We start from the raw sequence: 12,280 nt of genomic DNA on the forward strand, positions 1-12,280 counted from the left end.
CTTTTCCTAGTGATAAGATCTATGGATCAGATTTACCCCTTGTTTACACTGGCTTCTAACAATCAGTGTACAGGGCAGCTAGCACCAATTACAGGCCGAGGGTCCCTTCTGTCCTTAAAATCTTTGAATCTATGAATATAGAAAGTCTGTCATGAGTACAAGCTAACTGCAACCTCCCTTTTAATGGGGGTCTAGCAGGGAACCAGTGCAGCCCAAAAAGTGAGCAACTCTAGATGAGATGGGGACATAGCCACGTGACCAGAGGATGTTCTGATTCAGCACGTTCCTGCCACAGTCTCTGCCAGTGAAGTCCTTATAACAGAATCTAATGCTGCCCTTCCCTGATGTGTCACCTGGCAGAGGCAGGGACAGGCATTCCTTGGGAGTGAATCTGCCCTGAGTATGTTAATTTGTACCTCCCTGCACCAGCCAGGGGAAATCTGTCCTTATGTGTATATGTAGGATAAAAAAAAAGTGGGGGGGGAAGGGAAAGAAGAAACATAGGTCACTGGGGGCTGGGAGAGTTATAGTGTTTACTTAGCAGTACAACCAAATAATGCACTTTCTTGGACAAAATCTCAATTGATCACCAAATGAGTCATTTAATGTTTTAAAAAACAGTTAATTTTTTTCTCTTTTTCAGTTTCTAGGGCTTCCTTATGCCTTCATTTAGCTGAGAGTGAATGTGAAAATGTGGATACACAACAAGAAATATTTTTCCTTGGGTATTTCTGGTTGAATGAAGAAGTACTGGAGATCTTGTGGGAGAAAGTCATGAGATTTCCAGACCAATTTTTCAGTCAAAGTGCCTTGGAATATTGGGATAAATATCTGAACTAATGGATATTTAACAAACTCAAATATTTTGAAGTTCACCCATAACTGCTGATTATGATGATGTCACTTCTGATATGCTGTTTCTACATCCTCTGCTGCAAAAATGTTTTCTTCTTTCCCTCAATTATAGATTTTTTTTCTGAAAATGACACTGCTCTGAGACGCAAGATAGACTATATTCAAACCTGAACCAGTGCGAAGTTTAAGGTTTGGAGAACTTTGTGAATAGAAGTAGGTTCTCTATAGCACTGGGCAGTTTGGAATCCCTCCTTTTCACTGATATAAGGCATTTACATTTAGCCTTAAAGATTGCAAAAGCTTAAAATGGAGACATTATTATGATTAGAAACACTATATTCAATCATTCTTATAGGGTCCTACATTGTATTGATGATAATTTGGCTCCCCTTTCAAGGCTTGTACAGTTGAAGTAGCAAGTAGTATTAAATAGCAAGGCAGTCTGGTTTTTCAGGAGGAGGCTTATGAAAATAGTACCATGCACAACCTTTTTGTAATTCTCAAAAAGATGTTTCTAAAATATGTTTCCTATAAAATGTGGCCTAAACAAAATTGATTGGTGTGATTTAGGATTAAAATCTTGTTACCTACAGATTTGAATGATCTGGAACTTGCTAATGGCTTTGCCATTCCTAAATATAGTGCCTCTGTGTGTATACATGCTAAAAATATAGATATCTGTATATAACCTCATAAAGATTACAGGTGGAAAAAAATCATTGCATCTTTCTGCCAGGATAAGGCTATACCTGTCCATTTTTGTTGTATGAAGGTGACATTGTCATGATTCTGCAGGTCAGAGTATATAAAATAAAACTTTTTATTCTGTATGTTTTGCCCAAATGACTATGACTTTCAGTGAACAAAAAAGAACATTTTGAAAGCAAAAATAATTCAATCATTTAGAGATTGTTTTGGACTAGTTGGCAGAAAAGCAAATATTTCAGTTTAAGCTTAAAAATCAAGCCATTATTTAACTTTTAACGTGCAGTTCCCACGATAAATTTATTTTTTATGGGATGGCTTACCTGGCTTGTGCTTGTTAATTCAGCTATAAGAAATCCAAGTTGTTCCCTATAAATCAATCGGAATAATATGCCATAAGACTGCAATATATTAGAGGTGCCTTTAAAAGAAAACAGTTTAGATTAAAAGATTTTATGAATTGGGCAGATCACCAGGAAAGTTTGTGGCCCTAGAAGTCAAAATGTGGGAGGTTTTAAATAAAATGTAGACTGGATCATCTGGAATTCCTTCTGTTTAGTATCTGGGCAATGTATTATCAAACTCAAATTAAAATGTTAAGCTCACTTCCAAATTCTCTGGAGGAGTTTGGCCACGCTTCCATTTGCATGAAGCCTGCTGCAGTTTCATATACTGCACATTTGTATCTATCTCTGTACTGAAGTGTTATAGGCTTTCTGATAGTATTAGGGAGGAGTAATTGGCAGCAGCGCTATGTGTTAGTGGATAGCTTACACAATGGTTTACTTAAATGAGCCACTTTTTGAGACATATGTGACAGGAACATGTAACTGTGTTTGTGATTACAATGATTACCTATGCATATCATTCACAGTTGTGGTAGTAATAACCCAGGGGCCCCATTATTTCACACTGGTAGATAGGCCCTGCATAGAGGTGAGCTTGTATGCATTCCTATTGCATTTGTTGTTGATTAGGATGGCACATAGACACGATATATGTGTTAGGCTATCACAATGATGAGCATGGAGTAAAGCCTCGGTTGATAGACGTAGCTTTGTGTTGACATAGCTAGGATGCTAGGGGTTGAGAAAGGAAGGTTTGAACCAGGCCTTCTTGGTTGGGGGAGGGTGAAAACCTGGCAGCCATTATGCTATTTTTGTATTTTCAAAGCGTAGCCAATGGGTAAACTCCTCTGAGGCTTTTAGGATGCAACTGGAAGTGTCATCTCCCCCACCAAGACATTTAAGATCCAACTGGCTGGCCTACTCTCCTTATAAGGATTCTTCAGGGGGAGTCAACATATGTTTTGTATCATGCTTCCTGGATGGTGCATAACATACACATACTTTTTGGAGTTATTTTTATTTTTACAAAATGTGGGAAAGAATCTAGCATTGAGAGTCAGCAATAACCCAGAGGACTCTATAACCTACTATTGTTAGTTTTTCATTAGCGTTACTAATTATCAGGCTTAAATAATGCAAGAAACCTTGACAGGTATTTCAGTGAAAAGATCTGTACTTTCTAAAGTTTGTAATTTACATGGATAGTTGGCATACAGACTGAAACAATAAAACGCTGGCTCTTAGTGTATGTTCGTATTTGCACCATGAAAGTTCTGCACAAACAAACTTTGTTCAGTAGTTTTACCTTTTTGAAGCTAGTAAATCCTGTTAAGAAACTAACAATTCTTCGAAGTGAAATAGAAAGAGAAGAATCTGTTTTGCAAGCAACATTCGTAAGTACTCTGTGCTCTGATCCTAAGAAAGGTCAATCAAAACTCTGTTCTCAACTGAGTGCCTGGCTGGCAGTCCTTTCTGATGGGGATGCTCATGTACTTAGCAGAGATGGGGAGGAAACCAGTAGAGACCTGGGCTTGTCTACTGGGCTGCCCCACAGTTTTGGGTTTTGGGGTACAAGTAGCAGTGTGCACCAGAGTGCTGCACTGTAACTCCCCTGCATGGATGCTACAGGTGGGACCAAAAAGATTCCTAGGTTGCATTAATGTAATGCTCTTCAATGTAGGATTACAATGTAGACAGGAGAATCCTCAGTATTTGGCCAGCTCTGTCCTTTATGTCACACCCAGATGTCCTGCCTCTGCAGAGTTGCAAGCAATCTGCAATACTTCCTGTCACAGTAGAAATATTGTTTTTGACTATAAAAGTGATTTTCTACCATTGTTCTGGAGGGGGAAAAAAGATTGCGTTTAGCAGTGTAGTTTCACTGAAAGTTCTAATCAATTTCTTAGGGTTGTCAGCTCCTGCAGGATGCCTCCCTCCACTGCTACCAAATCCTTGTTAGCTGTAGGCAAAGAAGCTGGGATTCTACAAAGATGAACAATTCCAGCTGCCATATCTCATCTTCAATGCTAATACAGCTTTGCCCCATACATCTTCCTGAGCTCTCTCAGCTTCTTCATAAGTATGAGGATGAGCTTTAGGGTACCAGGGTAAATCTCCCAAACTTCAGAGCAGCTAAAATCCTTAATTAAGACATAACATGTCCAATTTAAGAGAAGGCAGCTGAGATTCTTTCTAACTCCTTCCAGGCCTCTGAATGGGATGCCAATAATATCGCTACAGATTTATTTTCCTCTTTTATTTCCCCTTCCCCAAAAACAGTAAAAAAAGAGAATATAAATTTAAAAATAAAATCAGAAAAAAGATGATGCCCTCACCTTCCTCAGATGATTCTTCCCCAGAAAAGCATTGGAGACAGAGAAATCAGATCAAGAAGTGCCTCTCCAGGAGTTTGCAGCTAAATTCTTTAAGATGGTAAATGTTGCCTCCACCTCAGAATTACAGGACGAGGAAGAAGAATCCTCCAGTCTCAAAACAAAATACTTCTTCCGTCTAACACACAAAAAAGGAACCTCTAATCCACCTGATAAATTTGGCAGATGATGCCATTCTGGGAGACAGAAAACACCTCAACAGGTTCCTGCATGTGAGCAGACAGTACTCAAGGCCCTACAAAAGTCAGGAAAGCAAGACACACTGAATCCAGGTAACTAAGGCAGACAAGGCACTGTCATCCTTGGCTAAGTATAGCACAAGTCCTTCCGTCTCCTGAAGGGGACAGGAGAACAGAGGCATTCTGCATCAGAACTGATAAAACTCAACAGCAACAATGCAAACGTTTGTCTCATCCACTTTTTTCCCCAGAGGAAGTTGATACCCATAATAAGCAAATTTTAGTCTCAGCAAATTTTTTAGTGGGAATGGCCCCTGAGAATGTGACTGTGCTCTACTTTAAAAACTGCATTATATTATATACTGAGTCCTTTTTGCTTGCCCATCACCATTCTCTCCCTCTTCTTTCTCCTTGTAGACAATCTGTGGGCCTGAGTCTCTGCTCCCTTGCAGCCACTTGCACCTGTGCAAAATACTATCCAGTCAGAATGATTGATACTCACCACCCATGGGTGTGCATCACTACACAAGATGCAAGGCAACAAAGAATCAGGTCTTTTGTTGCCACTTTTTCCCAATTCCTTCAGTAGTTGCTTCTTTATTCCATCACCACTTTTCTTCATTTTACACTTTTTTCCTTCTCTCTCTTCTGAAATTGATACTTCTTTACACCTCCTCCCATTCTACTTCCCTCCTTGTTTTTCTGATTTTAAATGCATTCTGACACTCCTGCTGGTCATCTATCTACAGCTCTGCTGAAAGGATACTTCAGAAGCCAGAGGATTTTGCATGCTGGGAAGACACACAATTTTCTGAAGTGTTATCTCAGCATAGCAGGGGATATCTGACCTGGCAGAAGCAGCAGTAATGTGGAATTTAAATAGATTAGAAAAAAGTGGGAAATTGTGGGGCATATAAGAAAAAAGTGAACTCCTTAATTGCATTTTATTCACAACAGTACAATGCACTTGTCTAGCATACTAACTGAGAATAGCAATAAAAACACAATGGTATATAATATTGCAAGGACTGTAAAAACTTTAAAAATTTGGTATGCATTAATGCTGATTGACATTCACTTGCTTTGGGCAGGAGTGAACCAGTGAACTCAAACCTTTCAACATTTCACAATAATTGTTTGTTTTTGTCTTACGTTCCCTTCACAGGTCATAAAGGAAATCTGCAACCTAATAATGCAGAAACATAGGGACACAGGATATTTCAGGAATGTAGAAAGGCTTGAAAGCCTATTCTCTTTTTCTGCCATCTGCACCTTTGAATTTACATTTTTACCAACTATTGCTACCCTGCATAAAATAGGGAAAAAGCAAACAACTATTCTGAAGCTGACAAATGCAGCTCCCATGAAAGTGAATGGGCGCCCCATTTGCATACACCTTCACTGTGACCCTTTGCTTTTTAGTAAAGTGGCCCACACGTGCAAAGAAGAAACACAAGAATAAAAACAACAAAACCTAAAACACAAAGCAAGCGCAAAAATCTAAGACAATTTTTCAGAACACACACAAAAACAAATCCTACAAATCATGTGTGTTGGAATAATCCACCCTTTCATGCCAAAACCCACAACTCTATCTAAAGTGACATTGGAAGATTGTCACTTTGTCATGATTCTATATATTTCAAATATGAAGGCTTAGAATACATGAATCTGCAAGAATGCTACTGGTACAGTAATTGGAATGGTTGTTTTTAAACTTCAAATGTAGTAAAAAAATTATACAATTATTTCCAGCTACAATTTTTTGTTCCTAACTATAGGCCAGATCCTCAGATGTGGCTGAGCTGGACTCAGTGCAGGACCTTTGTGCTCAGTTGTTCAGTGACACAACCAGCAGCCAGACTGGCCTCAGTGTAGATGAGAGCAACCTAGGAGCCATGTTTGCTAGCCACACCCCTTTCTATTCCTCACATGGGGGCAGGGCAAGTGTGGGTGGTGTAGTGGGGTTACATCACCTCTGCACCACACAGCAATTTGTGAAACAGCACAGAGTGAACTGATGAACTGATCTTCATCCTTAGACAATCATGTTTTGATTGTTCATTTAATCTCTCTCATTAGTTGACCCAGAATCAACAATTTTATTGAACACAACAAAACAAACATGAGACAACCAGGACTGAGAAAACAGATGGAACTCCCTCTCTTCTTCCAGGTTCCATCCAAAAAAACCAAAACAAAAACAAAAAACCAAAAAAAACCCAAAACAAAACTCCAACAACTCTCCAGAGATGTCTTTCATTTTAAAGATTTTTATTTTAAATGGTTAATTTTTAAAAATGTAAATCTCCACCACATATTGGAAGATTCATCTGGATTGCATTATAACTGATGTGTGTCAATATCATATCCTATCACATGTAACATCTAATATCAATCTCAAGCTCTGGGAGGCGTGCCATATATTTTAAAGTTATTTTCCCTTTTTGATGCAGAAACTTTCTACAATTAGAAGTCAGATGCCATATGCTTTTGATGGGAGACACTAGCTCAGCAAGAACAACCAATTCTCTTATCAAAATCAGGACAATTAACAAGCACAGGTGTTTTCATCCGTATGTTTGCATTTTTGGCCACTCTGCTTTCTGAAGATAATGATCTTGCATTTATATAGCAACTTTCATCCAAATAGATTTCAAAACTCTTTAAAAATTCTTTGTTATAATCTGATTGTACACATTATATTATATATCTCTCTGACAAAAAATACTATGTTAAGATGGACTTAAGGTTGAGAGTACATATGACTAACTTAAGGAAAAAAGTAATGTTGTAGTTATCCCAAAAACAAGTATTACAAACCCAAGAAATTCACAGTTAAGTTTAAACTTAAAAGAAATTTAAACATGATAAGATATGAAAATGCACAGCTGAGGTACTCAGACAACCTTAACTCTGCCCTGTAGTGACACCATGAAGGGGAAAAATGTGCCTGCTTTTTTCCCCATGAAGAATTTGAGTGGGCATTCTTGCAAATGACATATAAAATTGTCACCTGAAGATTTAGCACATTAAATTTTGAGTCCAAAATGCATTTAATAATTGTAAGATAGTAGAATGACCCTCCTGCTGTAAGTGCTATGCTCAGTGCCAACTTAATTTTAGAGTTGCCACTAACACTTCCCTGATACATATTTGAATGACTGTGTCCATCACTGAAGTGCAGCTGCCCCTTGATTGATTGTGGCAACTATTTAACAGTGCATAACAATATTTCACCACAGTTTAAGACACGTAGAGCTTGTTTCTTATTTACACTAAGGACCCTTTACTCCACTCTGGCAGTATGCCTTAAAAAGTGAGTGTAAACAGTTAGGCTCAAAGTAGATACTGTGCTGCATTGAAACAAGAGATGTAATGGAGATAGGCAGAATATAATGAACCAAGCTGGAATTTGGCCAGGACACCCAGGCTAATATTCCTCTACTTGTAAAAAATGTCATTGGAATTCTTTAATTGACCAAAAATTATTATAATTTTGATTTTACAGCTCTGCCAAAACACAGTACCTTCTGTACTACTCCAATTGTTTTGGATGGCACTATGACTGTACTACTGGAGTATTAGTCTAACACAGACTAATGGGGAAAAGCAGCAATCCAACTACTGCATCAGTCCAATTCTACTTAGTAGGATATCTGACAAGATCACAGTCTGGGGTATTGTGAATGCAGACACTATAGTTTGTTTTTCTCTATTACAATATACATAGTCATGAGAGATGCTAAGCTAATGCACATGTTTGACAAAAGTGTTTTAAATGAAAAACAATAGCTGTGTGGAAGATAGATGAAATAATTTTTCAGTGTGTAATTGTCATGTATCTGTCAAATGATTTTCTACTATGCATGTGGACTGAATCCTTGTGAATTCTGCAAATGAAAAGTAATCTTAACTACAGAAGATTCAGTTATTTTCCATTACTTTTAAAGTAAAGTAAATATAAACTTGTTTTGTGTAAAATTATGATTGCCATCTATTGTACAAAAAAGAAAAAGCTTTCTTGTATAATACTTTGTATTTCTCTCGAGGCATCCAAGGATCTCAGAGCATTTATCAAACATTAATGAATTCAGCCTGAACAACCCTGTGGGGTAGCCATGTATTATGATCCACATTTTACAGCTTGAGAAACTGAAGCACAGAACAATTAAGTCACTTGCCTAAGAGGCCAGAATAGAATAGAAATCTATCTAATCTTTCTCATGTGCTTTGCCAACTCACCACGTTTCTTCTCTTCCCAATATGCCATTTCTATGGTTTTTAAAATACAGTGGTGAAAAACGTACCACAACAACATTACATAAAGTTTGTCTTCTCTCTTACAAAATGTGGGGTGCAGGAATCTTGCCTGTTTCATTCAAGGAGTGATCCTAGAAATGGCAGCAACTGTGTTAAAAGTAAGAAATACACTTTGTCCAAACCAACAAAGTACAGCAAACTGTTCTGTACAAAACTGGCATAAGCAGCACTGGCCATTGTGAAACTATCAAATTCGCTATGTCTGGCTTCGAGTGAGCACACATTATTATGAGGTAATGCCATATCCTCCACTGAGACAACTTTTAAAAAGCAGACAAGATGAGGGGGTGAGGGTTAGACAGTGAAGTGAGATTATATGGTGCTACAGACAGAGGCAATCAAGTGAAAGAATTAGAGAACTACAGACAGAGAAAAATTACACCTATATATGGGTATATACTTTTTCTCAGTATGTCAGGCACACATTCATATAACCTTATATTCACCAGATAAGGAATGCTCCCAACAAGAATTAGATTGACACTAACTTCTATCTGATGTGAAGGTGACAAGTGTGAGGAGGAGAAAAAGAGTAGCAATAGAGCCGGAGATGATCTACAGACCACAAAACACCATTGTCGCTAATTGAACCTTTCATCAGATTTTGTGAACACACCAAAGTATCAGGAGGCATGGAAGCAAAACTAACTTCTCACCCTATGAGGTGGTCCATGCAGATCATTGTCAGAGCAGCATGATGGAACATGTAGTGTTTGTTGCTTCTTCTTTACCTTTTCCGTAAACAGTTGGAGACACTCCATTTTCCAAGGGTAGCATGTGTAAAAATGAGACTGATAGTTGAGCAGTGTACCCCACCCAGACAAACGAGCCCTTTTTGATTTCTTTGCCCTACACCCTAGGTAGATGGATCATAAGACAAGGTAAATTATTCCCCTGTCTACACATCCTTTTTGTATTAAAGATGGGACTTTTCCAAAGGGTAGCAGGAGAGAAAGGAGGTTGGAGTGGAGGTATGTCATTCAGATCTATGACATATCCATTCTGTGTTCAGGTTGAGATTTCAACCAGACCCCATCAGTAAGCCAAGGAATTCTTTCCAATTTCCCCATTTTGAGAATGATTAACAGTGCCTATGTTCTCACTGCGGCACCTGCAGATAATGAAGAGATGTATTCACAACAGAAAGCAATTTCACAGCATGTACACTAACAGGCATTATTTATTACTAATGCTCTAGCTAAAAATTCCGGGCTGCATAACAACTACATACATAAGATCTCATCACCCATCCATAATTTACATTTTCCATGGATACCAAGCTGGCTGGCTAATTGGGAATTCTTTTGGTTTGGAACTTAAATAATTTTTTCTGAGATGGATTTAATATTAATATGATATTATGTGCTTCCATTTATTGGAGCTGATAGCATTTTTTTAACTTTTCACTCCTAGTTTCAAATAGGATTACAGTATTTGCATATCAGCTCAAATGATTAGTCCATCTAGTTCAGTATACTTCCTCCAACAGTGATCAACAGCTGGTGGTTTGGGGGAAGGCAACTTGCCCTCTCCTGGTACTGCCACTAACCAATGACGCAATGTCATACTTACGGGTGGTGGGGCATGAGTGAGGGGAAATTCCTCTCTGATCATTGCAGGTGATCAGTTTTGCAATGAAACAAATGGCAAGACTCTCTTTTTTAATCCTTACTTTAATATACACAATTACAAATGCTATCTGTACCTTTTTAAAATCCCCATAACCCAAGCAATGGGGGAAAGCTACATCTGAAGATCGATCATTTGAAACTATCTTTCTCTCTTTCCCCATGCTACTTTTACTGGATATCTTCTTCCAGCACTGCTCAGATAGGTTGCTTTTTTTCTTTTTTATCCATAACTCAATGAAGAGTTGTTTTTTTAATGAGGGGAACCGAGATATCAAACTGAGACAAAGCTGCTAGTTGAAGAAATCCTTATGAACGTGAGATACAATCCAAAACACAGCTACAGGCTCTCACAGGATGTTAGGGAGACTGCATCTCCAAGGCTAATGCCAAATGGAGAGTTGAACTAATGTCTTCCCTCGGAGATGACTTGCTGGGTGGAGAGTGACCATAAGTAGTGACAGAAATATCTGAAATAACTTAGAGAGAGAAGGTAGATGAGGTAATATTTTTATTGGACCAACTTCTGTTGGTGAGAGAGACAGGTTTTTGAGTTTACACTCTTCTTCAGAATCTACTGCCGGATTTTGGAAATTGTCCCCTGTTGTTACACTGACAATTTATATTGAGCCAGGCATTGCAGGCTGTGTGGAAGCTGCAACACCCATTCGGAACTTTGTTGGATGAAATCCTGGCCCCATTATAGTAAATGGCAAAACTCCTACTGACTTAAATCATGCCAGGATTTCACCCGCTGTCTCTCCTGGGGCACAAGGACTGCAATTGTGACTGATCCCCATGAGTGGGTATGGGGTGAAGGGTGCATATGGAAGGGGAGGAAGGTTGTCTCTCTCCCCTTGTGCACATTCACAGGGGCTGGTCACAATTTAGCCTTATATTTAAATGCTTTCGAGCCAGCCTCATAGGGCAAAATCTTGAAAATTATAGCTAAAGGTAGTATAAATGAAGATGCAGGTCTTAACTTAGCCCCATGTTAAATTGGCTTCTGCCAGAGTTAACTCAATTCATAGAGCTTCCAAAAGCAGAAAGACACTAGAGAGAGAGACTATTGCGGTGCATGCTACCAGCATTCACTGTGGGGCTTGGAGAATACAATCCGGTACACTTCTGAAAGTGGGTGGTGCTAGCCACGGATGGGATGCACTCAGGAATCACAAGTGCATTTCCTGGAAAGTCTCCTTCCGAAGAGCTCTTTTGGAACGCTAATTAGAAGATAAAGCTACGTTAACTTCTGTTTATGTAATTAAAAATCAGGCAGCAGTAAATAAATGTCTGGAAAAATATTAGTCCTTGCACTTACTGGGTCAGCATGTAGTGCATTTAAAAAATAACTATCAACCAGATTTGTGTTGGGGTATGTAAGTGTAGGATCCTGGTCTTATGCCACTTTCTAGCCCAATGAGATTCAAATACAGCAGTCATTGCAGGACCTTACGGCACACATCTGCCACCCCAAACAAATCTAGCTGATTGGCATTTTTAAATGCATCATACGCACGGGGCAGAACAAGATGCAATGTTTGTGAAAGCAGCCACGGTATGATGATGAAGAGATACCTGTGTAAGAGGAGAAAAGTCGGAGTTGTTTATTCACTTTTTAGTTTTTTTGAATCTTAAATCAGCAGAGTTTTATTCTCTTCCATGACAAAACGTACTATTTCTATCTTTGAAAAAAGAATGTATTGAAAAATGAGAATACTGTTTGTAAAGCAACACAAGCCTAAGATACATAGATATTGTCTAACACAAGTCACAATAACAAAAACTGAGTGCCCTCTTGTGGCCAGTTTGTATGAGGTTTAAAACCCAGGGATAGCAAAACCACGAAC

Source organism: Emydura macquarii, unplaced genomic scaffold, assembly GCF_026122565.2.
Source record: "Emydura macquarii macquarii isolate MOO-44397 ecotype Brisbane River unplaced genomic scaffold, CSIRO-AGI_Emac_v2 contig_2422, whole genome shotgun sequence".
Classification (NCBI taxonomy): domain Eukaryota; kingdom Metazoa; phylum Chordata; order Testudines; family Chelidae; genus Emydura; species Emydura macquarii.